Raw genomic sequence first — 6,814 nt, forward strand, 5'->3', positions numbered from 1 at the left:
GGGAAAGGTTGCCCAACTGGCACACAACTAGCCCCCAGGTGTCCCTTCTCCTTTGCTCTTAGGGTAAAGACACACGGAGCGACTAGTAGCAGCTACTTGTCACGGCTACTAAATGCCAGAAAATACCCTGCCATAGACACCTTAAGGGTGAAGACACACGGAGCTACTAGTAGCAGCTACTTGTCACGGCTACTAAATGCCAGAAAATACCCTGCCATAGACACCCTAAGGGTGAAGACACACGGAGCTACTAGTAGCAGCTACTTGTCGCGGCTACTAAACGCCAGAAAATACCCTGCCATAGACACCCTAAGGGGGAAGACACACGGAGCTACTAGTAGCAGCTACTTGTCGCGGCTACTAAATGCCAGAAAATACCCTGCCATAGACACCCTAAGGGGGAAGACACACAGGGCTACTAGTAGCAGCTACTTGTCTCGGCTACTAAATGCCAGAAAATACCCTGCCATAGACCCCCTAAGGGTGAAGACACATGGAGCTACTAGTAGCAGCTACTTGTCTCGGCTACTAAAACAGACAATGCTGATCATTTACTGAGAGGCAATTCTCAGTACTGTCTATGGCAGGGGATTTTCTGGCATTTAGTAGCCATGGAAAAGTAGCTGCTACTAAGTAGCTCTGTGTGTCTTCACCCTTATTCTACTGCCAGTTTCCTTGCTAATGAACTGAAACAGCAACACAATGAAGAATCTGTGTGGGGATTGGACACTGGTGGGAGATTATCATCTATTTCTTGGTTTATAAAGTAAAGGTTTGGGTGGGGGACACTAAGGTGCTGAGTCAGTTAAAAGGGGTAAAATTAAAGATAAGAAAATAAATAGGAAGCATAATATTATATATATGGCATATACAGTATATATTATGGCATATATATATTAGGGCATAGGGCAACCCCCCCCCCCCCCTAAAGAATAGTGATGAGCGAATCTGTTCCATTTCACTTCTGGCGAAAAATTCACGAATCTTTCAAAAGATCCGCAAAACGGCGAAAATGTTGTGCGGCAAAAAAATTTGTCGCCCGTGGCTATTATTTTGTTGCGTGGCTATTATTTTGTTGTGCGGCTATTATTTTGTTGCGCGGCTATTCTTTTGTCGCCCATGGCTATTATTTTGTTGCGCGACTATTATTTTGTCACCCGCGGCTATTATTTTGTCGCACAGCTATTCTTTTGTCGCCCGCGGCTATTCTTTTGTCGCCCGCGGCTATTCTTTTGTCGCCCGTGGCTATTCTTTTGTTGCGCGACTATTATTTTGTCACCCGCGGCTATTATTTTGTCGCACAGCTATTCTTTTGTTGCCCGCAACTATTATTTTGTCGCCCATGGATATTATTTCATCGCGCGGCTATTTTTTTGACGCCCGCAACTATTCTTTTTTGACGCCAGCGACAATTTTTGGCCGTGCGGCGAATTTTTACGCGGCTAATTTTTTCATCCGTTTCGCGAAACAATCCGCCAATGGCGAAACATTTTGCCCATCACTACTAAAGAATCTTCATGCACCCCCATCTCTAACTGCAACCCCAAAACTAAAGCACACATATGTTTGTGAAGAGGTACCTGCCTAGGGCACAATGATGGGGGGGCGCCAGGTACCTTCTCTTCCACCTACCCCTGGTTCCGACCCCTTTCCCACACTGTATCACCCCCCTCCAGTGGCCCCGGAACACATGGGGGGCTAGCCAGGACCCCCCAGCATGACCACAGTGTCTGCGCTATCCAGGGCCGCCATCAGGGGGGCACAGGGGGTACAGTTGTCCCGGGCCCAGGCGTTTAAAGGGGGCCCGGCCGGGCTGTATCATTGTTATCGCTGGTGTCCGCTGTTATGTCCCGAACTCCCCGCTGCATGTGCGCTTTTATAAGGTTGCGCCCCGTGCGTACTGACGTCACACGCACGGGGCGCAACCCTATAAAAGCGCACATGCAGCGGGGAGTTCGGGACATAACAGCGGACACCAGCGATAACAATGATACAGCCCGGCCGGGCCCCCTTTAAACGCCTGGGCCCGGGACAACTGACAGAGTTACAGGATGCAGAAAAATTCTGGCGGCGGCTGCAAGGGGAGGGGACTGGAGGATGCTTGAGGGGCCCTGGGGGAAGGTGGGGGATGCTTGGGGGGGGCCTGGGGCAAGGTGGGGGATGCTTGGGGGGGCCTGGGGCAAGGTGGAGGATGCTTGGGGGGGGCCTGGGGTAAGGTGGAGGATGCTTGGGGGGGGGGCTGGGGCAAGGTGGAGGATGCTTGGGGGGGGCCTGGGGCAAGGTGGAGGATGCTTGGGGGGGGCCTGGGGCAAGGTGGAGGATGCTTGGGGGGGGCCTGGGGCAAGGTGGAGGATGCTTGGGGGGGGCCTGGGGGAAGGTGGAGGATGCTTGGGGGGGAGGTGGGGGATGCTTGGGGGGGCCTGGGGCAAGGTGGAGGATGCTTGGGGGGCCCTGGGGGAAGGTGGAGGATGCTTGGGGGGGCCCTGGGGGAAGGAGGAGGATGCTTGGGGGGGGCCCTGAAGGAAGCAGCAGGATGCTGGGGGGAACTGAAGAATGCTTGGGGTGCCCTGGAAGAAGCAGGAGGATGCTGGGTGGGGTGAGCGGGAAGAAGCAGTAAGGAAGCAGCGGAGAGCGGGCCATTGTATGGGGACACGGGGGGAGGACCACTAATGTTTTAGTGGGTCCCTGCCCTGGCACCAATGCAAAACGTAACCCTTGGCCACAAATGTTTTAGGGGGGCCCTGGCTACCAATGTTTTAGGGGGCCCTCGCTACCAATGCCTGTGTGTCCCTTGTATTGATGGGAGGGGCCATTGGGGGCGTGGGAGGGTGGGGCCCAGAAAATTTTGTTGTGAGGGGCCCCGCGATTTCTGATGGCGGCCCTGGCGCTATCTATAGTTATGCCTCTGGGGTCTCTGGCGCTGAAACTGATGCTTTACTGGGTACCAAGGGCACCGAGGGGGGGGCTTGAGGCAGAATACATGGGGAAGATGGGAAGCACAACAGAAAGGGCAGGAGAAGACAGAGAGTCTGATAATAAGAGAGAAATATAAATAGAGGAAGATAAAGAGGGAAATGAGAGTCAAATTTGAACAGAAAGTGAAAATATGTGAAGGATAAAAGGGAAATAACTGTGTTTAATGCCTGGGGAGTATTTGGGGGAATGTGTTTAATTACGGGAATAATGAAACGAGGGAAATTCTAAACTCATTTGACGTCGCAGTAAGTTTCTCAGGATAAACCTGTAGCAGCAGAGACTTGTCAAACCCGGAAAAATTGTTTTGTATAGAGTGTGAGCTTTTGGGGTTACATCGGTCCCTGCTTCAGGCGCCGCATTCACCCAAACTGATCATTTATACCGACTGATACAGGGTAAAACATTGTTATAAATCCGACAAATGGGAAATCTATTCACATACAAGTATAGATCTATATGAAGGGGGGGGGGCAGCCCCGGTGGGACCCACACACCCCAGTCCAATGTTCTGTTCATTTAATGTTCTGCAGTGCTGAGTGCATAAACAGTGCTAAATAAATAACAATATATATATATAATTCAGACGCATTGGTTTCTGTGAGATTCCTATGTGACTGATCACATGCAGGTTTGGCAGCAAGAAGAGTTGCACCCCAAGTGGGACCCCAACCCACATCTCCGGAGGAGACTGAAACCAGCACCTTGGGCCCCTCGGCCATCTTGGCTCTGAGGCTAAAGGGCTCCCAATCATAGAGACGCACTTAGATATAAAAAGTTTTAGTAGCAGCACTCTCTCTATAGAGACATCTTCCCAATGTGACTCATGAGTTTCTAATCTCTCAGTCTATTTTATCCTCACTCAGAAACCCCATTATTGTGCCTTTATCTTCGTATCATGTCTTCTTTTTCATGAGTAACTTGTTTCTCCTCACAATGAGCTGCTGGATTAGTCTTCTTAACCAGGCTCAGACTGGGGAGGGCTTTGGTTGTACTATAGTTCTCATCTAAACTTAATCTTCAGTCGCACTTTGTCTATAATGATGTCTTCTTTATGTGACTCCCAATTACAATTAACAGTTCTTTATCTCTCCATCTTGAGGAATCAGCCCATTTTCCATAACATTTACAGACTTCTCCATATTAAATATAGAGGGAGATCCCATAGGTAGTCCCCTCGTTATCAGAGTGCTTTGTGTTTGGGTTCTTTATAGCAACTGGTGTAAGGGCTGGCCGCTCCCCTCAACCCTAACCCTAACCATAACCCTAGCCCTAACCATAACCCTATCCCTATCCCTAACCATAACCCTAGCCCTAACCATAACCCTAACCATAACCCTAACCCTAACCATAACCCTATCCCTATCCCTAACCCTAACCATAACCCTAGCCCTAACCATAACCCTAACCATAACCCTAGCCCTAACCATAACCCTAGCCCTAACCATAACCCTATCCCTATCCCTAACCCTAACCCTAGCCCTAGCCCTAACCATAACCCTATCCCTAACCCTATCCCTAACCCTAACCCTATCCCTAGCCCTAGCCCTAACCCTATCCCTAACCCTATCCCTATCCCTAACCCTATCCCTAACCCTATCCCTAACCCTATCCCTATCCCTAACCCTATCCCTAACCCTAGCCCGAGCCCTAACCATAACCCTATCCCTAACCCTATCCCTAACCCTAACCCTATCCCTAACCCTATCCCTAACCCTATCCCTATCCCTAACCCTATCCCTAACCCTATCCCTAACCCTATCCCTATCCCTAACCCTATCCCTAACCCTAACCCTAGCCCTAACCATAGCCCTAGCCCTAACCCTAGCCCTAACAAAAATCCTAACCCTAGCCCTAGCCCTAACCCTAACCATAGCCCTAACCATAGCCCTAACCATAGCCATAGCCCTAACACTAGCCCTAACTCTAACCAAAACCCTAACCCTAGCCCTAACACTAGCCCTAACACCAACCCTAACTCTAGCCCTAGCCCTAACACCAACCCTAACCCTAACCCTGGCCCTAACACTAGCCCTAACACTAGCCCTAACACTAGCCCTAACACTAGCCCTAACACCAAACCTAACCCTAGCCCTAACCCTAAATCTAGCCCTAACCCTAGCCCTAACACCAACCCTAACACCAACCCTATCCCTAACCCTATCCCTAGCCCTAACCCTAGCCCTAGCCCTAACCCCAACACTAGCCCTAACCTAAACCCTAACCCTGGCCCTAACCCTAGCCCTAACCCTAGCCCTAACCCTAGCCCTAACCCTAGCCCTAACCCTAGCCCTAACCCTAGCCCTAGCCCTAACCCCAACACTAGCCCAAACCCTAACCCTAGCCCTAACCCTAGCCCTAGCCCTAACCCCAACCCTAGCCCTAACCGTAGCCCTAACCCTAGCTCTAACCCTAGCCCTAACTCTAACCCAAACCCTATCCCTAACCCAAACCATAACCCTAGCCCAAACCCCAACCGTAACCCCAACCGTAACCCAAACCCTAACCCCAACCCTAACCCCAACCCTATCCCTAACCCTATCCCTAACCCAAACAATAACCCTAGCCCTAACCCCAACCGTAACCCCAACCGTAACCCAAACCCTAACCCTAGCCCTAACCCTATCCCTAACCCTAACCCTAACCCCAACCCCAACCCCAACCCCAACCCTATCCCTAACCCTATCCCTAACCCCAACCCTAACCCCAACCCTAACCCCAACCCCAACCCCAACCCTAACCCCAACCCTAACCCCAACCCTAACCCTATCCCTAACCCCAACCCTAACCCCAACCCTAACCCCAACCCTAACCCTAACCCTAACCCCAACCCTAACCCCAACCCAAACCCCAACCCTAACCCCAACCCTAACCCTATCCCTATCCCCAACCCTAGCCATAACCCTAGCCCTACCCCTAGCCCTAGCCCCAGCCCTAACCCTAGCCCTAACCCTAACCCTAGCACAAACCCTAGCCCTAACCCCTACCCTAGTCCTAACCCCAACCCTAACCCCAACCCTAACCCAAACCCTAACCCCAACCCTAACCCCAACCCTAACCCTATCCCTAACCCCAACCCTAACCCCAACCCCAACCCTGACCCCAACCCTAACCCCAACCCTAACCCTATCCCCAACCCTAGCCATAACCCTAGCCCTACCCCTAGCCCTAACCCCAGCCCTAACCCTAGCCCTAACCCTAGCACAAACCCTAGCCCTAACCCCTACCCTAGTCCTAACCCCAACCCTAACCCTATCCCTATCCCCAACCCTAGCCATAACCCTAGCCCTAACCCCAGCCCTAACCCTAGCCCTAACCCTAGCACAAACCCTAGCCCTAACCCCTACCCTAGTCCTAACCCCAACCCTAACCCTATCCCTATCCCCAACCCTAGCCATAACCCTAGCCCTAACCCCAGCCCTAACCCTAACCCTAACCCTAACCCTAGCCCAAACCCTAGCCCTAACCCTAACCCTATCCCTAGCCCTAACCCTAGCCCTAACCCTAGCCCTAACCCTAGCCCTAACCCCAACCGTAACCCCAACCGTAACCCAAACCCTAACCCCAACCCTAACCCCAACCCTATCCCTAACCCTAGCCCTAACCCCAACCCTAACCCCAACCCTATCCCCAACCCTAACCCCAACCCCCCCCTAACCCCAACCCTAACCCCAACCCTATCCCTAACCCCAACCCTATCCCTAACCCCAACCCTAACCCCAACCCTAACCCCAACCCTAACCCTAGCCCTAGCCCTAACCCCAACCCTAGTCCTAACCTCAACCCCAACCCTATCCCTAACCCTATCCCCAACCCTAGCCATAACCCTAGCCCTAACCCC

Source organism: Xenopus tropicalis, chromosome 4, assembly GCF_000004195.4.
Source record: "Xenopus tropicalis strain Nigerian chromosome 4, UCB_Xtro_10.0, whole genome shotgun sequence".
Classification (NCBI taxonomy): Eukaryota; Metazoa; Chordata; class Amphibia; order Anura; family Pipidae; genus Xenopus; species Xenopus tropicalis.